This window comes from Neoarius graeffei, chromosome 1, assembly GCF_027579695.1.
Source record: "Neoarius graeffei isolate fNeoGra1 chromosome 1, fNeoGra1.pri, whole genome shotgun sequence".
NCBI classification, from domain to species: domain Eukaryota; kingdom Metazoa; phylum Chordata; class Actinopteri; order Siluriformes; family Ariidae; genus Neoarius; species Neoarius graeffei.
Window position 1 is genome coordinate 19,555,774 of NC_083569.1, and position 22,798 is coordinate 19,578,571.

The 22,798-nt window shown below is 40.5% G+C and overlaps 4 non-coding genes across 4 annotated transcripts; 1 reads left to right on the forward strand and 3 right to left on the reverse strand.

Moving 5' to 3' along the window:
• Positions 1-1,787: 1,787 nt before the first annotated feature.
• On the reverse strand, positions 1,788-1,860 carry trnat-ugu (transfer RNA threonine (anticodon UGU)). The gene has a single exon. It is a non-coding gene; the product is annotated as a tRNA-Thr (tRNA).
• Positions 1,861-5,876: 4,016 nt separating this feature from the next.
• trnat-agu (transfer RNA threonine (anticodon AGU)) lies at positions 5,877-5,949 on the reverse strand. The gene has a single exon. It is a non-coding gene; the product is annotated as a tRNA-Thr (tRNA).
• Positions 5,950-12,043: 6,094 nt separating this feature from the next.
• On the forward strand, positions 12,044-12,116 carry trnaf-gaa (transfer RNA phenylalanine (anticodon GAA)). Its single transcript has one exon. It is a non-coding gene; the product is annotated as a tRNA-Phe (tRNA).
• A 7,361-nt stretch (positions 12,117-19,477) lies between these two features.
• On the reverse strand, positions 19,478-19,559 carry trnas-gcu (transfer RNA serine (anticodon GCU)). The gene has a single exon. It is a non-coding gene; the product is annotated as a tRNA-Ser (tRNA).
• Between the last annotated feature and the right edge of the window lie 3,239 nt (positions 19,560-22,798).

Consider the following 22,798-nt stretch of genomic DNA (forward strand, 5'->3'; position numbering starts at 1 on the left):
CTACGGTCAATTTAGAGTCACCAGTTAACCTAACCTGCATGTCTTTGGGGGAAACCGGAGCACCCGGAGGAAACCCACACGGACACGGGGAGAACATGCAAAATCCACACAGAAAGGCCCTCACCGGCCTTGAACCCGGACCTTCTTGCTGTGAGGCGACAGCGCTAACCACTACACCACTGTGCCGCCTTCCTGTTTTATTTTGTTCATTATTGTTAGATTTAGTGTTGATATGTGTGAGACAGACATGTGTATTGGACATTTATGAAAATATGGAACAAATCGCGTCCCGTATCGGTTCAATATGGGACACAAGATTTAATTGCCAAATAAAGGATGATTCTATATTTTATGGGACGGGTGGCAACCCTGATGACAAACATTTGGTATCCAAAAAATGCCGCTCGGCCTTTCCCCGCTCTCCCCATAGCACAGTTAAATGCATGAGAATGAAGTGATGGCAAACAGTGATTTAATGCCGAGAATGGCTTATGAAACCAGTTATACTGATTAATTCAAACAGTATGGACAAAGAAAGAAAACAGCAATACACTAGCGACAGGTCAGCTGATGGTAAAGTGGTGGCAAAAGGCTGCCTGCGCACGCTCTGTTAGCTTAGCTTTAATATCACCTGCACGGTTTGGCTCCTGTTACAACTTGGCCCACAAGGGGAAACATTTCAACCAAAGACCTTGAAAACTTTATATATTTTGCTTACTTTTCTGTGAAATTTGCCATTCTGCGTTCAAAATAAGAAAGCATGTCACCTATGATTTTGGTGTAGAGCAGAGGAAAAACCTGTGTGGGGGAGGGGTGGTTTCTGTCCCGCTCAATCCACAGAAATGACGTCAGAGAGCAGATTATCTCGCGAGCGCAGTGAGTTTCTAAGATGGACACAGTGCCAAAGATGAAAATGACAAACTCCAGATGTGTCGTGTTCTGTGACAGACGGCTGACTGGCTGTATTGGAACTGTTAGAGAGCAGCAACTGCAAGTCGTGCGGATTCGTCATTCTAAATGACATGCTTTGCAGGCTGCTTTAGAACATCCCCACACCAACACTAGCTCTATCGGTATTTACTCACCACGGAAATCAGTTTAACCTTTAACTGAACCACACTCCTATCTGTAATTAAAATTTAAATCTTCATATTAGTGGTGCTCCTTCGGCCAATGCGAGCGGAGCCCCATAGGCGTTGAGTGTGGAGACATAAAGAAACCCATCGAGTTGTTTTCTGATGGTTTCAGTCCTGTGTGTGCATGCCTGCTGCCACAGGAAACCCAAGAACTAGTGAAGTAGAGTAGTCGTCGTGACAGTATAGTAGTGAGTAACTTGTCACTGTTGTCGCCTGACGTTTTGTGCAACATAAGGAAACAGTATAGTAACTATAACGGTAAAGAAATAAAACAAAAGAGGCAGGCTATGATATAAGAAAATTCTACAAACCAGAAACAGATGGGAGCTCCACTTTTAGGCAGTGCCTCAATCTATATATTAGTCTTAATTTGAAGTCTTTTTTTGTTGTTGTTGACGTTATCATCTGTGCATTGATGGTGACTTGAGTGCAAAGTATTTTGCAGAAATTGCACACCAAAGACATCCTCAGGTCCTCAGTCTCATTCAGAGTAATCTCACTGATCTTTAAACTGTCCATATGGGGCCATTCTCACCAGCAGAAAGTGGTCTTCAGGTGATGAGAAATCATGAGCAGCACTTTCTGGTGTCAGTGTTCTCAATATTCCCTCTTTTGTCTGGATCATCTTTTTACCTTAAAAGTATCCCTTACAGGCCCCAGTGAGGATTGAACTCACGACCCCTGGTTTACAAGACCAGTGCTCTCACCACTGAGCTATGGAGCCTTAGTTCTTTCACAGCTGCTGAAGCTTGGGGCCACAGCAGAATCTTGAAGCCCCTGCACCGATCCTCAAAACAGCCCACAGAAATTGGCGTCACGTCACTCACAACTTTAGTTCTTAGCTGCAGTTAGCTTCTGTTTACTATTTGCCTCACAAAAAAAGACACATTTTAAATTATGTGGTGGGCCAATCGTAGAGTGGGCTGTGGACTGTACATTCTGGCTACTTTCTCATCTGAGCTAACAAAAACACTGGACAGGCCAAGCCCTCAAGAGACGCACCATAAGCACCATGAGTGACCTCCTGATCTTCAAGCTCTTCATGTGGGGTCATCCTCAGCAGCAGCCAATGGTTTTCAGGTGATGAGAACTCCAACCAAAAAAAAATCCAAACAGTATTTTTGGTTGCATGTCTGTGAAGATTCTCAGTCATCCAGGTCATAGTAAACTGTGGGTGGTAAAAGAGAGCAACTGGACTTGCTTGATGATTCTTGAAGATGTTTCACCTCTCATCTGAATACTTCTTCTGTCTTAGAAGCCTTTCGGATGAGAGGTGAAACATCTTCAAGAATCCTCAAGCAAGTCCTGTTGCTCTCTTTTACCACCCACAGTATTTTTGGTTCTTTTTTTTAATCCTCCGCCCAAACGAAGTTTGGCGGGGGATATAGAAACGGGTTTCATCTGGTCATGTTTTCATTTCCAGGCCATATCTTTAAAACTACTGAAGATATTTTCATGAAAATTTGTATAAGTATCAAGCAACTTGTGAACTGCTGCGTTTTGCTATTTTGGATTTTTGGAAAAAATTAATTTTCAAATTTTTACATAAAAAATTGATTTTGAATTAGTTCCTAAGAACAATGTTCATTTCCGGAGCATAAATCCAAAACTATTCATGATACAGATTTGAAACTTGGTATATATGTTAACAAGATAATGTATTCGTGCCTTTTGATTCTAAGAAATGTGAGAAATTAAAATTTTTAGCTCACCTGGACCAAAGGTCCGGTGGGTTTATGCCATGGGCTGCTGAGGTCAGTGTAAAGAGGTAAGGTTGGTTTCCTGCAGCAGAACTTGAAAAATGTGACAAATAATATCTTGAAACTTGGTATATAGTTGGCATATAGGGTGGGGGATATAGATGACTGTCTTCTTGTCGTTTTTAACTTGTAATTTTCTTAACCTCATGCTTTTTCCGTGTACATCTCATGGAGTTCTTGTCCTGAGTTTCCTAGTGCTAAAAGTTGGAACTGTGTAACCAGGAACTTACAAATATTTGCAGCATGATAAGAATCCTTTAGAGTTTTAATTGAAGTCTTTTGTTTAAGATGTCAAAAGGCTAGGGGCGGCATGGTGGTGTAGTGGTTAGTGCTGTCGCCTCACAATAAGAAGGTCCAGGTTCTAGCCCCGTGGGCCGGCGAGGGCCTTTCTGTGCGGAGTTTGCATGTTGTCCGTGTGGGTTTCCTCCGGGTGCTCCGGTTTCCCCCACAGTCCAAAGACATGCAGGTTAGGTTAACTGGTGACTCTAAGTTGACCATAGGTGCGAGTGTGAATGGTTGTCTATGTGTCAGCCCTGTGATGACCTGGCGACTTGTCCAGGGTGTACCCTGCCTTTCGCCCGTAGTCAGCTGGGATAGGCTCCAACTTGCCTGCGACCCTGTAGAAGGATAAAGCGGCTACAGATAATGAGATGAGATGTCAAAGGCTCACTGATAGATACTTGAGTGCAACATGTTTTGAAGAAACTTTATAGTCAGGGAGCATATGTAACCTACTTTGCAAAATTTGCCAAGTCTGGTTTCTCAGTATTAACCCTTTATTTACATCCCAAACAAATTCTTTTTACTTGTTGTAATGTCAGCAATCACCATTTTCACCAAAAAAAGGAAATGCTAAATATCGCATGTAAAAACGTAAAAAAAAAACCCAACCATATATCCGTATCACTTAAGTCCATTATAACATCTGTATTTTTTTTTTAAATTACCCATTTACTAACTTTATATGAATAGAAATCATATATTTACATGATATTATCAAGTTAAGTTTAAAATGAGACATTTAAGTACATAGAGAACATAAAAAAGCCAGAAATATTTTACACTATTGCTACAGAACTTGAGAATATTTATAGCTTATCTACACTGTAAAAAATGTCCGTAGAATTAACAGTGAATTTATGTAAAATCATGACATAAAAAAACTGCAAATACAAAAACAATGAAGCAGTGTGTAATTTGCATCAATATACTGTAAAACTCCTCACCAAATACCACAGTTAATTTAACAGTAAGAATATGTTGAATTGATCATATTTTTTTGTAGAATTTACAAATTGTTGTAGTTTAAACACAGACAAACTGTAATACTAAAACAGAATGTGATAGTTAAAATTACATCATTGCCCTGTTAAAAAAATAAAAAAATGTCAGTAGAGGCTCTCCGGCACATTTCGTAAAACTCTAAATCAAATAAAATATCTGTCTAGTAGATCATTGCTTGTAACCATCATACATTGAATCCCAGTGAAATGTTCATACAATCATTGTTTATTGTACAATGAATATCCGTAAAATTAACAGTTATGTATTGATTATTGTACATTGAATACCTGTAAAATTTACATTTAGTTATCATTAATTGTACATGGAATCCCAATGAAATGTACAAGTTATTCTGTAATGTTGTTTACATTTCACTGTATTTTTAACAGGATTATTCTGGCAACCACAGCTGCCAGTATTTTTCGGTAAAAACAACGGATTTTTTTTTTACAGTGTACATTCCAGAACTCAGCTCACAATCTCTCATTTTAGAAATTTCTGTGAGACATTTATTACTAAGCTGCTCCCAGTTTTTATTTATTTATTTTTTTTAATGTCCAAACTACATCAAGAAGTAACACTTTGCCTAAGGATTCAAACACAAAACACTGAGATAAAAGTAGTTATTGGTAACACATATTATGACCAGAACAGCCACTGGACTATTTTCAAAAGTAAACAATGTCACTTTCACAACTAGACAATGTCAGTTTCCTCTGTATCTGCTGGACTGTCTGTTGTTCTGTATGGCGAGTGCATGGACAGATAAGCATCAGACATTTCAGTAACTCTATAACTAACAGGTTCACTAGTTATCTACAATTTGTAAGAAAGAGTTATATTCTTAATTATGGCAGACATCTAACACAAGCATGCAAACGTACAGACAGGCAAAGATAGACACACAACGAAGCGACTAACTTGCTGAAATATTTTTTGCAACAAATCTCACAGAGTTATGGGACCCCAACAGAAAATCAGTCACCTTGTTAAACACTTTTTTTCATCAATCTTGAAACAAACATACTTTTAGATAAAGAATCTATAGAGTAACAAACTCCGAAAAGCAGAAAGTTATGTCAGTTGAATAGACTGAGCAGCACACCACCTCTGAGGTTCTAACTGATCCCACTCAGTAGTTTAGGTCCTTTTAGGGTTAAATGGGTATCTAATGTATGAACCCTGCTTTTGACCTCAGTAAAAAGGTTGCGTGCCACAAATAACACCTATTATGGATATAATAATTGCATATTAATTATGTAATACTTTTATACCAATTTCCTATATGTGGTTTCAGGGCTCTTTTTATGCGCAAAGTTCCCCTGCATAATTAACTATGAAACAGCAGCCTACAAACATTACAACAAGCCCAGATTTATGAATTCATATCTGAACTTGTATATTATTACCAAAAACAAGACTTGGTAAATTTTGCAAAGTAGCCTCCAAATACCACCTGACAATGGGCATTGATGGAGACTTGAGGGCAAAGTGCTTTGCAGAAATTACACACCAAAGACAACTTCAGATCCTCAGCAATCTCACTGATCTTCAAACTGTCCATATGAGGCCCTTCTGACCAGCAGAAAGTGGTCTTCAGGTGATGAGAAATCATGAGCAGCACTTTCTGGTGTCAGTGTTCTCAATATCCCCTCTTTTACCTAGATCATCCTTTCACCTTCAAAGTATTCCTTGCAGGCCCCAGTGAGAATTGAACTCACAACCCTTGGTTTACTAGATCAGTGCTCTCACCACTGAGCTATGGAGCTTTAACTCTTCCACAGCTGCTGAAGCTTGGGGCAACAGCAGAACCTTGAAGCCCCTGCACTGGGGTTATGACTGTGAAAGTGTTTTCAAAATTTCTACTTTCCTGATGTTGCATTTGGTGAACTTTTACTTATATATTACTTTTTTGAAGTTATTTTTATTGGGTCATGCAAAAACCTCCCGCACCCAACATCACCTCACTTTTGATAAATACATGTATATTAAAGAAATAAATCATTATTATAAAATAAATTCATTGAAAAATGTGTAAAGTACTTTTATATTACAATAAATTGCTTAACAATTGTTGTAATAATAATTATAATTGTTAATTAAGTATTAATAACAATTATAATTATTACAACAATTGTTAAGCAATTTATTGTTATATAAAAGTACTTTACACATCTTTCAATGAATTTATTTTATAATCATAATTACTATTTGCCTCACAAAAAAAGGACACGCATTTTAAATAATGCAGTGTATCAATGAACTGTACATTCTGGCTACTTTCCCAAGTATTTTTCAAATTTTTACATAAAAAATAGATTTTGACTTAGTTTCTAAGAGCAATGTTTGTTTCCGGAACATATATCCAAAACTATTCATGATACGGATTTGAAAGTTGGCATACATATTAACAAGGTGATGTAGATGTGCCTTTTCATACTAAGAAATTTGAGAAATTTAAATTTTTCATGTTTCCATGGAAGCAATTTCAGACTAAGGCTACGTTCACACTGCAGGCTGAAGTGACTCAAATCCGATCTTTTCGCCCATATGTGACCTGTATCCGATCTTTTATTGACAATATGAATGACACAGATCCGATTTTTTCAAATCCGACCCAGGCCGTTTGGATATGTGGTGCTAATTCCGATTCCTATCCGCTCTTTTCATATGCGACTTCAGTCTGAACCGCCAGGTCGCATTCATCCGACTTACACGTCATCAACAAGCCACAAACGTCACTATTCTGCGCTGAAGTAGGCGGCGGGTCTCTCAAAAAAGTTACAACAACATGGCGCATAATCACGGGCGCAGATAGAGGGGGGGACGAGTCATATTTAAATTCACCTCGTTCGGTCCCCCCCACTTATAGGGAGGAAAAAACGTCTATGCTGTCTTTCTTTGCATAAGGCAAACCTCACGGAAAAATCAAAAGACTAATTACCATTCAGTTTATTGAGGTGCACGGCAGTGTATACATAGTTGCAACAACTCACATAAAACAAAACAAAGACTGATATTCGGTTGGTTGAGCTGCGCAGACTGCACAGGTTGCGAGCTCGAGCTTGGTTGCTATGGTTACTAACAACAAGTTTGACAGGCATATCGGGGTTGGGGTTGGTTTGCTGGCAGCTTTGTCCCCCCCCCAGTTTTTTGTCCCCCCCAGTTCAAAAAACGTATCTGCGCCCCTGCGCATGACATCAATGCGAGGGACGCTTCGGGCTGTGAAGGTTCTGAATCTTCTCAATGGAAGGACGCAGAGGTTAGGGAGCTGATTTCCATTTGGGGGGATGCAGCTATTCAAGCTAGATTGGATGAGTCATACTGCAACCGGGCGGTTTTACTTCCGTAAACACTGGCCATGCTCACTGCGTGTGACGTCGTCGTATCCTGCAGTGCGCATGCATGCAGGTCGCTTTTCGTTCATACTGAGGATCACATACAAGTCGCATATATTTGTTAATGTGAACGACCTCACAAAAAAATCGGATTTCACAAAAAAATCGGAATTGCAGTGTGAACGTAGCGTAAGTCTCTCAGGTTAGCCTGAGGTTTTGTTTCCAGAGCAGAACTTGAAAACTATGAGTGGTATGGTCTTGAAAGTTAGCATATTCCTATCTCTGAGTAGTTTGCCATTATCGTATAGTGGTTAGTACTCTGCGTTGTGGCCGCAGCAACCTCGGTTTGAATCCGGGTCATGGCAAGAAACCAAAAAAAGCTATCTGAGTAGGAATAATTTTGGGTGGCATGGTGGTGTAAGTGGTTAGCATGGTTGCCTCACAGCAAGAAGGTTCTGGGTTTGCAGCCAGAGGGGGCCTTTCTGTATGGAGTCTGGGTGCTCTGGTTTCCCCCACAGTTCAAAGACATGCGATTAGGTTAATATGGGATGGCCTTGAGCGAGGCACCTAACTCCCAACTGCTCCCCGGGCGCTGTTAGCATGGCTGCCCACTGCTCTAGGTGTGCGTGTGTGGGTTCACTGCTTCAGATGGGTTAAATGCAGAGAGGAAATTTCACAAGTGTGTGATGAATAAAGTTGTGCTTTCTTTTCTTTGTGTTGATTAAGTAATGTATATGTGCCTTTTGATACTAAGAAATGTGAGAAATTTTAATTTTTAGCTCACCTGGACCAAAGGTCTGGTGGGCTTATGCCATGGGCTGCTGAGGTCAGTATAAAGAGGTAGGGTTGGTTTCCTGCAGCAGAATTTGAAAAATGTGACAAATAATATCTTGAAACTTGGTATATAGTTGGCATATAGGGTGAGGGATATAGATGACTGTCTTCTTTTCTTTTTTAACTTGTAATTTTCTCAACCTCATGCTTTTTCCATGTACATCTCATGGAGTTCTTGTCCCGAGTTTCCTAGTGCTATGTAACCAGGAACTTACAAATATTTACAGCATTATAAGAATCCTTTAGAGCTTCAATTGAAGTATTTTTGTTGGTGTCAAAGGCTCGATGATAGAGACTTAAGTGTAATATGTTTTGAAGAAACTTCTCCTTCCTCAGCAGCAAGAACTCACAAGCACCACTTCTCTCAGGTCCCAGTATTTTTAGATCAGAACCTAAAACATGATCTTTCTCCCTTCAGGTCTGTCAAAGGCCCCAATAAGGATTGAAGGAGGAAATAAGAAACAAATAAATAAAACACCCAGTTTCTTTCTCTCTCTCTGTGCAACCTTCACTCGATCCAGCAAAGTTCACACACAAAATGCATCACACCTCTTAAGGCCTAATGGCTTGGTGGCATCTTTCAGAATATTACAAAGAGCAGCAGCTGGTTTGTTCCTCACCTCAGTGAAATAACAGGCTTCATTATTACAAAGTCAATAAATCAATCACATTGTAATAATAACTTGTCATACTAAATTATTTGTCATAATTTATACTTATTTACAGCAATTTCAGATCAGGCCAAATCTCCTAATGCAGCAAAACCACTTATAAAACAAATATAACAGGGAATTTAAACATTTAATAATGTATTGATTAGATTATATTTTTACAGATTAGAATGACTGATTTTTCATAATTCCATGAATTCTGCTGACAGTCGGAGTTGAAGACAGGTTCCCCATGTGAGGCTGAATGTAAAGCCAGGATGCTTCAGTAAGAATCAACAATCTGTCAGTAACAATGGTGACACTGTCATGTGGTGCTGTGGGCTGGAGCTTCATGAACCTTTATGATGTGAACATATCATAGTACAGAAAGAATACTTTCACTCAGCTGAGACCATTCATCATGTTCACTGTTATATTCATGGGTCTGTGGCTTTCACTCGGTGAGTTAACTTTGACTTTTTGTTCTTGCAGAAATATTAAGCATTGAATTAGTGATTTATTCTTCTGTGTGGTGGGAAGAAAAATCAGAATGTGCATGTTCTCTTCTCTATGACAGGTGACTCCATGGCAGCTTCAGTAAAGCCACTTTTCACACATACAGTTATAGATGAAGGCAGTGATGCTACTCTGTCCTGCAACGACAAATCAAGTGATACAGGAAACTACCTGCACTGGTACAGACAAAATCTAAACTGGAGTTCCTTCTTTTTATATCCCAAAGTGGATATAAAAGTGACTCAATCCCACCACGTCTCTCTGCTGAAGTTGATGAAAAGAATAACCAAGTGGATCTGCTCATCTCCTCTGCTGCTGTATCAGACTCTGCACTATACTACTGTGCTCTGCAGCCCACAGTGACAGGAAATCCAACTGCACTGTACAAAAACTTTCACACAGTTATATTATACTGAAGGCTGATCAACTGCTAAGGTTACACAATTCCGGATGATATAATATCAATGATATAATCAGTTAAAAATAAATCAATGGATGGTTTGAGAGGTCAATAAAAATATACACTCGCTTGCCAGTGTAATAGGAACTTGTTCTTGATTTGAAGATTCCTGTTCTTGGCTGCAGGAGTGGAACCCAGTGTGGTCTTCTGCTGTTGATTGCTGAGCTCCTTTTCTGCTCACCATGGTTGTAAAGAGTTGCTGTGAGTTGCTATATCCTTGCTAAAAGCACTAAACAAGTTTTCAATAAGTTCATATACATCCCACTTTCTGTAGTCAAGATCCTGCAGAGTCTGAATTTTACAATGATATTTGTGTTAGTTTTTTGTAATCCACAGTGATTTTACACAGTGAGGTGTGTTTTAGTGAAATGAAGTCAATATTGAGAATTTCTGATATATATTAGCCTGCTGGATACACAGTACAACTAGGAACAGCTATTACACATAATATAATCTTATACCTTTTATATATTTACTTAAAGATGAGAAAATTGTCATGCTTGTGTGCAATCTACTTTCAGTGTTTCCTCTTTTTATAATAAACTGTTTATTGGTGAATTATTCTTAAATGCTTCAATATGTCTCAAGGCTTGTAAAAATATTTCTGCGAACAAAGACTAAACAATGGGAGAAAATTTTTCAGCAACATTGGTAACAGCCGAACATTGGCACCAGTTACCAGTTCTGTTCATTACTAACTTTCATTTCTGAGAGGCTCCATAAGCAAGACTCTTCTTTAACATAATGAGAGCATGAAAACTGATTCCATCATTGTCTTGATTGTTGGATTTTAAGTCATCCTTTTAATGTACATCTTATGTTTAATGACAGTTTTTCAATGAAAAATACTGTTTCACAAAAATGTTCAGTGATTCCTTGATGACTTCTGTTAAAAGTGAGTTTGGATATTTGGGGTTTATATTCTTTTTTCAGGTTTTTTTTTTGACAATCTATGCTTTTTAATTATACCAACACAAAAACTATACAGCACAACAAAAAACAAAGACAATAGACAAAGACAACAGTGCACAAACAATGAACACAAGATGTGCAAAGAACCAAATGAATAGGTAGATTTTCAAAAGTGCAAATTAAATCTTTAAGTGATTTATACAGTATCAGTGATTTGTATCAATTTTTTTCTACCATTTTCTACATCGCAGAACAATACTGAAGACACCAAAACTTTGAAAAAACATATGGAACACACACAGAACTATATGACATATAAAAAAGTAAAAAAAAAAAAAATTCCCACAGGAATGACAGACCGCATCAGAAACAAGGGGATACAAAAAAATTAGAACAACAGGGACAATCGAAAGAAAAGAGCAATGACAAAACCTACACAATACCTACACAACAATCGCAATACAAAAGAACAGTAAAATATAGTGCAAAATCCCATCATCCCACCAGCCACCGGCGAAGCAGGCAGGGGCCCGATACAGACACAGCAACCACCGATGGGTCACATCACCGCCTCCAGGACCCCAGACAGACCAAACACAGGGCAGCAAACGGGAGAGTAGAGCCGACACCAGTGTGCAGCTTTGTGCTCGAACTGCACTGCAACGACCTCATGCCATCTCTCCTGCACATCTAACATTGTGTGAGAGAGAGAGAGACAAAGATTTTGATGATTTTGATCTGTGTGCATGTGTGCACTTATAAGGGAGATCATTACCCACTTGACACTGTGGATAACAGTTGAAATAATCAAGACTGCATGATTGGGGGGTAACAGTGAAATGAGCGAGCACAGAGAACACATTTACCTCATTATTTACCTTATTATTTGCTCATTCTTTAGTGTGAACGTTTGTTCATTTAATTAAAAACACGCTTGGAATAAAACAAATTGCCAACAGCATAAAAGAGTTTCATTAATCAATTACCACATTACATATGTAATGCTTCCAGATGATACTATCTATTATTTTAAACACTTTATATTTCATTAGATTTTGGTTCAAAAGGAACACCATGTGACCTTACCGATTGGATTTCGTAACTACTAATGTTTATATCGGTGATGTGACCGCTCAGATGGTGGCATGATCTTGCTGAAATAGCTCAGTAGGGAGAGCGTTAGACTGAAGATCTAAAGGTCCCTGGTTCAATCCTGGGTTTCGGCACTGTGGTGTGTGTTCATCTAAGCCTTTGACACATAAGGGGTGTGTCGTTCAAGTATAGCTGATGAAAATAGTAGAGTTTTGATCTACTGTAGCCCAAAGTCAGCAGGACACTTGCGGAATGAATGGGTTTGATTTGTACCAACAAACAGAGGTAACTTCAAGCCGACAGGACAGTTTGGTGTCTGCTCCATACATTTTGCAAAAGATAAATTTGTGAGGTAGATTCACATAGAAGGATTTGATTGATGTCTGGTACACGGAGCATGTACACGGAGATATGTATTGGGGCATGTGCCCCAGTAAAATGGGTCAAGCTTGCATTTAACCTGTTGCTTGAATTTATGAGTTGTCCATCGGCGTCGCCAGACCCATTTTACTGGGGCACATGCCCCAATACATATCTGCTGTGATCCAGTAAAATTTCCTGATCACATTTCAGAAACAGTAATGTGTGTGTGTGTTCATCTAAGCCTTTGACACATAAGGGGTGTGTTGTTCAAGTGTAGCTGATGAAAAAAGTAGAGTACACTGTAAAAAATTGCAGCCTCATTTAGTTATGTCCACTTACTACCTCTCTTTAACACAAAGAGCCCTGATAATTTTTGGATTTTGAACTCAACTTTATGAGTTTTAGAAAGTAAAACTTATTGCTATCCATTGTGTTGACTATTTGAGAATTTCGCAGATTTGTATGTGTTGATTGAACTTGGGTTTGTACGTCATCAGTTGAAAAAAAGGAGAGGAAAAAAGGTGAGAAATTAAAACTTATTCATTGTGTTGACTATTTGGGAATTTGTCAGATTTGATTGAACTTGGGTTTGTAAGTCATCAGTTGGAAAAAAGGAGAGGAAAAATAAGGCGGGAATGGGGGATGGGAGCTACAGAAAAAAAATACTATTTGCAGTGTCTTTAAGGCAACATTGAAGAATGGGAATACATTGCAGATAAGTCATATTTCGAATTCTATCCAAAATATACACATTTTGCAGTAAACAAGAAGGGACTTCTTCCACCGGCGGGAGAAGACTATTTCCCTAACAATGGCCTGTTAAAATAAGCGGAGCAATACAACACTGTCTGTACTGAGTGCAACTGGAAAACCGGATTGTCGAGAGACTCGTGAGTTTTTCATGCAGCATCAGTGCCAGGTGAGTTTAATAATCTTTAATTCACTATTTTTCCATTAACCGTCGGTGCAGTGATGTAATAACAGTAACTATGTAGGTTGTGTTTTTTAATAGAAGGGAAAAGCTAAATTCAAGCCTTTGATTATAAGCTAATGGCTTGGTGGGATCTTTCATAAAATTACCAAGAGCAGCAGCTGGTTTGTTCCTCACCTCAGGCTTCATTATTACTAGTAATAATAGCTTTTATACTAAATTATTTATCATGACTTATTCACAGCAATTTCTGATAAGGCTAAAGTCCCTAATGCAGCAAAACCACTTATAAAACAAATGCAACATGAAATTTAAAGATTTAATGATTTATTTATTCAATTACGGTATATTTTTACAGACCAGAATGATTGATTTTTCATAATTATATGAATTCTGCTGACAGTCGGAGTTGAAGACAGGTTCCCCATGTGAGGCTGAATGTAAAGCCAGTAAGAGCTTCAGTAAGAATCAACAATCTGTCAGTAACAATGGTGACACTGTCATGTGGTGCTGTGGGCTGGAGTTTCATGAACCTTTATGATGTGAACAATCATAGTACAGAAAGAATACTTTCACTCAGCTGAGACCATTCATCATGTTCACTGTTATATTCATGTGTCTGTGGCTTTCACTCGGTGAGTTAACTTTGACTTTTCGTTATTGCAGAAATATTAAGCATTGAATTAGTGATTTATTCATTTGTGTGGTGGGAAGAAAAATCAGAATGTATGTGCATGTTCTCTTCTTTATGACAGGTGACTCCATGGCAGCTTCAATCAAGCCACTTTTTACTCATACAATTATAGATGAAGGCAGTGATGTTACTCTGTCCTGCAACTACGAAGCAAGTGGTAAAGGAAACTACCTGCACTGGTACAGACAATATCCAAAATCTAAACCTGACTTCCTTCTTTATATATCACAAAGTGGATATAAAAGTGACTCAATCCCGCCACGTCTCTCTGCTGAAGTTGATGAAAAGAATAAACAAGTGGATCTGCTCATCTCCTCTGCTGCTGCATCAGTCTCTGCACTATACTACTGTGCTCTGCAGCCCACAGTGACAGGAAATCCAACTGCACTGTACAAAAACTTTCACACAGTTATATTATACTGAAGGCTGATCCCTTGTCAAAGTTACATAATTCCAGATGATATAATATCAATGATATAATGAGTTAAAATAAATAAATGGGGCGTTAGATCAGTCAATAAAATCTATATTCAGTGTGTCTTGGCTTGGGGTGGCGTAGTGGTTAGCACTGTCGCCTCACAGCAAGAAGGTCTGTGTTCGAGCCCCGTAGCTGGCAAGGTCCTTTCTGTGCACAGTTTGCATGTTCTCGCTGTGTCCCCATGGGTTTCCTCCAGGTGCTCTGGTTTCCCCCACAGTCCAACGACATGTAGGTTAGGTTAACTGATAACTCTAAATTGAGTGTGAATGGTTGTCTATGTGTCAGCCCTGTGATAACCTGGCGACTTGTCCAGGGTGTACCCCATCTTTTGCCCGTAGTCAGCTGGGATAGGCTCCAGCTTGCCTCCGACCCTGTAGAACAGGATAAAGCGGCTAGAAATAATGAGATGAGGTGTCTTGGCTCTGTCTCCTGCTCCAGATCTATGTTCACACTCAGGATCACACTTTTTGGTTGCTAAGTACAATGATTTCGTAGATTTTTGTTATTGTTGTCAATGGCTTCATAATATATTCAAAACACACACACAAAAATACTTTCAAGACTCACAATGGCCATTTTAGTCTTGCCTTGCCTGACCATAGTTTTCATTGATATCACTGTTTAAAGATCGTGATGGCCAAATGAGACTTCGAAGCGCATATCAAGAATAAGGGGGCAGATGAAGCTCCGCTTTGAGGCTTTGTATCGTTGAGCAGAAAACCACATGACCCATGATAAACAAGGCCTCGGTTGTGATTCACTAAAAGGTTCATTACTCAGACTCTCATTCAGCAGACTTCACTTGCGACCTACTGCTAAGAGAAATGTACAGCATGTTTAATTTCTACCTCGCGTCAATGTTCTGCCACTTTACATTATTCTTTGCATGTACAGTAATTTGCACAATGTTCCATTTTAAAATAACTTATGTCATCAGATTTTTTTTGCTTGTTTGTTTTACTTATTTGCCTGTATGTTATTTGGTGTTGACCCTCTGTCTCTCTCTTACACACACACACACACACACACACACACACACACTTTGTGTCTTTCTATGGATTAATGATCAGTATAATTTTGTCTGCACAATAAAAAGGTGTACATAAACGGAGTAAGCTTTGTGTCCAGTGCTTGTGTGATGGGACTGTGAGTGCTACTGCAGTCGTGCAGTGCACAGAGTAACTTTTAGGGGAACCTTTATTGATTTTTGTTGAGGAACAGATTTTTTTTCACTGTGTTTGGATTTAGGTGATTCCTTTTCTTCGAAATTCCCTCCCCAGCCTCACGTGGTTTTCTTCCGAACGATCCATGCCTCGAGGCGGGGCTTCATCTGCCACACCCCCTTATACTCGACACGCGCTTCGGAGCCTTGGCTTCAGACGGCCATCACTACCGACCAATAATTGCTGATTATTGTCTGTCTGTGTTTTGTCACAGCATTAAATCATAATGTATTTTGTGTGTGTGAGCAGTTTAAGGACAGTTCCCCTAGCCTGGCTAACGCAACTTCAAAGCTCTCCGAGCATTTGGTCTGGCCAAGCTATTAAGCCAAACCGTTTCCCAGAGCCCGTGGTTGACCCGCCTCCCTGAAATGCCTCAGTTTGCTACTGATCGAAGCCAGAAAAGGCTGTGACGAAGCTTAAACCAAATCACATCACTCTTTCCTCTGATGTATGCGACGCGACAGGGCTAACTGGTCGATTAAACTCTTACCGAAGCCAGTCGGGAGCAAGGCAAAAACGTCCTTCCTTTCAATAAATACCTCCAGGGCTGCTCTTTGCTCCGTTTTCAATGAGAACTTCCCGTTGAATGCTTTCAATACAGCATCTACCGCTGTGTTAAAGGCTTGCCGCTGCTCCATGTTCGTGATGTGAATGAAGCGCTTCCGGCATAGATTCTGTAAACAATCTATGGCTTACGGTCGCAGTTCTACTACGTCACTGCCTTGAACACGCCTCTACCCAGGGCCGTTGGAGATGCTCAAAGTTGATTGGCTCCCGATTTTTCGGGAGCTTGGAAATGCTGTAGATAGCCTGCCTGGCCAGACTAAGCTCGGAACAGGCCCTCGTGTTGCGTCACGCTTAGGATGGGTGGGCCCAGGCTACAGTTCCCCCATTTCCCCCTGATGAAGCGATCAGCCAGGATGTGTTTCTATCTGACACTTAAAGACATTGATTTGAATTAAAAAGTCTGCAAAGGGAATAAATCTGAATTAAAGCCGCAAGCGGCCTTGACGGGCCCTCGCGCCAGCGGCCAGTGGGGGCGGGGGCATGCGTCCCCGCGAAATACCGTAAAGAGTCTGCTTGCCAAGTTTGACAAATCAGAAGCTGCAATATCATTTGTGCCATAACCAGCACCCCCAGGGGTGAAAGTGCACAAAATTTGGCGGATATGTCAGGAGAGCTATGAAGAGTTTGCGTATGAAGTTTGATGACAATTGAGTAAATAGAAGATGAGAGATAGATTTTTGAAGAATAAATTTTTTGGTTTTTCCCATGTCAGAAGGTGGCGCTATGCTGTACATGAGCGATTATGAGTTGGAGAAATAAGTGTCTACAACAGCAACGCACTATCACAAGGTAGTGGTGTGAAGGAAAAGCATTATGGAATTATTTACCAAAAACCCGTTTTGGAGAAATTGCGTCGGCCAAAAACAGCGCCCCCCATGGACGAAAATTCCCAAAATGTGGTATACATGACATGGGCGGTAGTAAGAGGGTGGCCGTGAAGTTTGACCAAATTTGAGGAAAGATTGGATTGTTTGCCCAAAAATAGCGCCCCCAGTGGCGAAATCTCACAGAAAATGGGGAACATGTCAGAAGCCCAATGAGGGATTTGCGTGTGAAGTATGAGCAGTTTTGAGCAATTAGAAGATTTGTTATGAATTTTTAAGCATGTAAAATTTTGCATTAAAAATTGATTGACGTATAACTTCTGAGCGGTTCAAGCTACGTGAAACTTATTTAGTAACTTTTGTCAGCCATGTCTGTAGATGATGTGTATCAATTTTGGTGACATTCCTATGAACACTCTAGGAGGAGTTGCGCCGTCTTCGTGGCCATGCATTTCGCACAAAAGTGAAATTACCTCACTTCCTGTTGGGCGTGGCTAATGCATTGGCATTACATTTTTGTCCGGCTTAGTGAGATACATATGCGTACCAAATTGCACGCCACTCCTACAAACTACATGGCAACCAGGCACCTTAAAGCGGGAGGCCAAAATCACAACGAGTTAGGGGGCGCTATAGAGGCCCTGAGGCCCGGCTGGATCTGGGCTTTTGGTTCTCAGTAGCGGTGGCAGTCTAAGAAAAAGGAGCCAAATTTCGTGCGTTGTCGACCATGGCAAGCGCCCCAATAAGGGTCTTGAAAAGAGTTTGCTTGCCAAGTTTGACAAATCAGAAGCTGCAATATCATTTCCGCCATAACCAGCACCCCCAGGGGCGAAAGTGCACAAAATTTGGCGGACATGTCAGGTGAGCTATGAAGAGTTTGCGTATGAAGTTTGATGACAATTGAGTAAATAGAAGATGAGATATAGATTTTTGAAGAATAAATTTTTTGGTTTTTCCCATGTCAGAAGGTGGCGCTATGCTGTACATGAGCGATTATGAGTTGGAAAAATAAGTGTCCACAACAGGAACGCACTATCACAAGGTAGTGGTGTGAAGGAAAAGCATTATGGAATTATTTACCAAAAACCCGTTTTGGAGCAATTGCGTCGGCCAAAAACAGCGCCCCCCATGGACGAAAATTCCCAAAATGCGGTATACATGACATGGGAGGTAGTAAGAGGGTGGCCGTGAAGTTTGACCAAATTTGAGGAAAGATTGGATTTTTTGCCCAAAAATAGCGCCCCCAGTGGCGAAATATCACAGAAATTGGGTAACATGTCAGAAGCCCAATGACTGATTTGCGTGTGAAGTATGAGCAGTTTTGAGCAATTAGAAGATTTGTTATGAATTTTTTAGCATGTAAAATTTTGAAGTGAAAATTGATTGACGTATAACTTCTGAACGTTTTATCCTACGTGAAACGTATTTAGTAACTTTTGTCAGCCATGTCTGTAGATGATGTGTATCAATTTTGGTGACATTCCCATGAACGGTCTAGGAGGAGTTGCGCCGTCTTCGTGGCCATGCATTTCGCACAAAAGTAAAATTACCTCACTTCCTGTTGGGCGTGGCTATGCATTCATAGAACGTTTTTTGTTCGTCTCAGTAAGATACATAAGTGAACCAAATTTCGTTCCTCTACGACAAACTATATGGCAACCAGGAGCCTTCGAAAAAAGGCAAAATTTTCAAGGCGTTAGGGGGCGCTATAGAGGCCCAGAGCCCCGCCCAGATCTGGGGTTTTGGATCTGAGTAGCGTAGGGGATGCCGATAAAATGATCCAAAATATGCGCGTTTTCGTCCACAGGAAGTGCCCCAAAAAAGGCCGAACAGCGACCGCGACTAAGGAATAATAATAATAATAAGAATAATAAGAATAATAATAATAATAATAAAAAAAACCGAACAAGATCAATAGGGCCTTCGCCCTATAGGGCTCGGGCCCTAATTAATAGTACAGATCTTTGCACAGATAACGAGAAAAGGTGTCATGAATTAAGTTACAGGTGTTTACATTTTTCCTAAACCTTTGTTTGTTAAAATTGCATTTTATATACTCTATGTTAATATTTATTTTTAAACCTTTATTTGTCATATGCACACTTCAAGCACAGTGAAATTCATCCTCTGCATTTAACCCATCTGAAGCAGTGAACACATGTGCACACACCCAGTGAGCAGCACCTTGCTCAAGGGCACCTCAGCCCAAGGCCGCCCCACGTCAACCCAACTGCATGTCTTTGGATTGTGGGGGAAACCGGAGCACCCGGAGGAAACCCACACAGACACAGGGAGAACATGAGAACTCCACACAGAAAGGCCCTCACCGGCAGCTGGGTTCAACCCAGAACCTTCTTGCTGTGAGGCGACCGTGCTAACCACTACACCACCGTGCCACCCAAAAGAACAAATATGCGATGAGGGTGGGACTCGAACCCACGCATGCAGAGCACAATGGATTAGCAGTCCATCACCTTAACCTCTCGGCCACCTCACCCACATTTATGTGTGTGTTTATTTATTTTGTATGATGCAATGATCTTTGGACTTTGACAGAGTGAGTAATTCTGTCAAAGTCAAAACTCAGACTCATTAAAATATTTGTTGGAACATTGTTGCTGTATATTTATTTAATAAGCCTGTTATGAAAATGTGAAAACTACATATTCAAAAATAAATCCGTCTAAAATGCTCAACTGAAGTCTGATTGAAAATGAAATTATAATCATTTGAAACCAATAGCAGTAAATTTTGTGCTCCTTTTCCTGATCAGAGGCTAATTATAGGGGTGGGGGGGTGGGGGGGGGTTAAGAATTTTGACTTTTCCATGTTTTACCCCCCTAGAAATATGGAGATGGTCCATCTATGTGGGAAAATGTCAAATTTTATTAAATTGAACCTTGCTAACCCCCCTGTACATACCCTCTGAAAGTTTCCATTCATGACAAAATACATTACAGTGCTGTTTGATATTAGAATGCTGCTTTTTTTAATGTGTTTTAAAGTTATCGATGAATGCGAACCTCTTCAGGTATGCCACTAGGTACGACTACAACATTTTCAGTGCAGATGATCATTATTTTAAGGTAATAAGCTTAGTGGTAAGTACCGTAACCTTACATTCAAGTAAATTAAACATATGGTAATTCTGCGCTTTTTCAGCAAGTTTTAAAGTTATTGATGAATGTCACACTCTTCAGTAATACCTCAAATATGAACTATTTTTAAGCACAGAGGATCATTACTTAAGGTTACTAATTTAGTTTTAAGAACCAGTATGCACAAATGATTCATATCTGAATTATATCTCCCAGTGTATAAATAGTCATTATTTGTATTCTTGCGGGTAAATAATGGCTTCTGTTGCAACACGGTCAAAAGCTAAGAAGATACTCGGTGTAGTAGAGTACATAGAGCAGGCTGAGTTCCCTTCTGGGATGCTTCCAACAGGGAAGGACATCCTCGATCTGCTGCGGCCGAAGCGTGCTGGTCAAGCACAGAGATCCAGGGATGCTGCTGCTCAGTTGCTGGCAGAACTTGTTCAAGAGCACCGGTTATTTTGGAACTTATACACCATCCACACCAGACATATAAAGAAGCATCTCTTGAAACTTTATGGAGAATTTGTTACTCTGATTCAAACCTGTAAACAGAGACAAAGTGAGGGTTTTTAACAACTCTTTTTGTGAGAAATAAATGTTATTACTGTGATTTTTGATGTTATATTTAAGAGTTATTTCCGTTAAGGAATGCTTATATTAGTGAAAAAGGCAGTTTTTGACTATTTGGAGGGGTTATTAACTTCAGAGGGTATGTACAGGGGGGTTAGCATTTTTCAGTTGGCCAAATATTGGTATTTCCATACTTAGATAGATCATCGCCATATTTTGGAAGGAATAGAAAAAGTCTAAATAGGATTGGATCAAAACACAGTAAATTAATTATTACATAATGCTGGTTTGGGCCATAAACCTGTGTTTTGTACAAATCTTTTATTTCACTCCTTTTGAAGAAAAGTCCAACTTTATTCACGGATAATAATCCACGAACCACAACAAAATGCATTTGAAACCAATCGCAGTAAATTCTGTACTGCTTTTCCTGATGGTAGAATAATTATTGGACTCGGACTGATGGGTTCGGAACCAAACAAAACCGCTTCCTCATAAAGAAACGCGGTGGAACAGAAAGACTTCACCGGCCAATCAGGTGGCACTTTCCTCATGAATATTCATGAGTCCCCGCCCACCTCGCTGAAATTGAAAGGTGTTTGTGTTTAAATGTTTGGAAATCCCCACAAAACGCTCATTTGTAGCAGCGGCGAGATCAGGATCCCAGCAGCGACTCTGACACAGCGGTTATTCCTGCAGCACCACTGGGTTTATTCCCCACCGGCAGCAATGAACTCTCAGTTTTCCTTTTCACTTCAACAACAAGCGCTTTAAACACCTCATTATTACAAAAAGGGTCAAAAATAGCAGTGAACAGGCGGAAACGCTCTCAGGAATAGAGTTCACAGCGTTCAGAGGGTTTTTGCTCAAAGCGACCTGTTCCTTACTGTTGGGCGAATCGGTTTATATCCATGATAATGAGCCTAAAGTTAGCGGCTAGTCAAAAAAGTCGGATCCGGTTGCTAAGCTAATTAGCTGTTAATTAGCTTTTACAGACAAGCGAACGTGAGTGGGACAGGCAAAGTGCCGCCAGGTACTCTTTCTTTCTTTTACAGGCAAGCGAACGTGAGCGGGACAGGCAAAGTGCAGCCAGGTACTCTTTCTTTCTTTTACAGGCAAGCGAACGTGAGCGGGACAGGCAAAGTGCCGCCAGGTACTCTTTCTTTCTTTTACAGGCAAGCGAACGTGAGCGGGACAGGCAAAGTGCCGCCAGGTACTCTTTCTTTCTTTTACAGGCAAGCGAACGTGAGCGGGACAGGCAAAGTGCCGCCAGGTACTCTTTCTTTCTTTTACAGGCAAGCGAACGTGAGCGGGACAGGCAAAGTGCCGCCAGGTACTCTTTCTTTCTTTTACAGACAAGCGAACGTGAGTGGGACAGGCAATGTGCAGCCAGGTACTCTTTCTTTCTTTTACAGGCAAGCGAATGTGAGCGGGACAGGCAAAGTGCCGCCAGGTACTCTTTCTTTCTTTTACAGGCAAGCGAATGTGAGCGGGACAGGCAAAGTGCCGGCAGGTACTCTTTCTTTCTTTTACAGACAAGCGAATGTGAGCGGGACAGTCAAAGTGCCGCCAGGTACTCTTTCTTTCTTTTACAGACAATCGAACGTGAGCGGGACAGGCAAAGTGCCGCCAGGTACTCTTTCTTTCTTTTACAGACAATCGAACGTGAGCGGGACAGGCAAAGTGCCGCCAGGTACTCTTTCTTTCTTTTACAGGCAAGCGAACGTGAGCGGGACAGGCAAAGTGCCGCCAGGTACTCTTTCTTTCTTTTACAGGCAAGCGAACGTGAGCGGGACAGGCAAAGTGCCGCCAGGTACTCTTTCTTTCTTTTACAGACAATCGAACGTGAGCGGGACAGGCAAAGTGCAGCCAGGTACTCTTTCTTTCTTTTACAGTCCAGCGAACATGAGCGGGACAGGCAAAGTGCAGCCAGGTACTCTTTCTTTCTTTTACAGACAAGCGAACGTGAGCGGGACAGGCAAAGTGCCGCCAGGTACTCTTTCTTTCTTTTACAGTCCAGCGAACATGAGCGGGACAGGCAAAGTGCCGCCAGGTACTCTTTCTT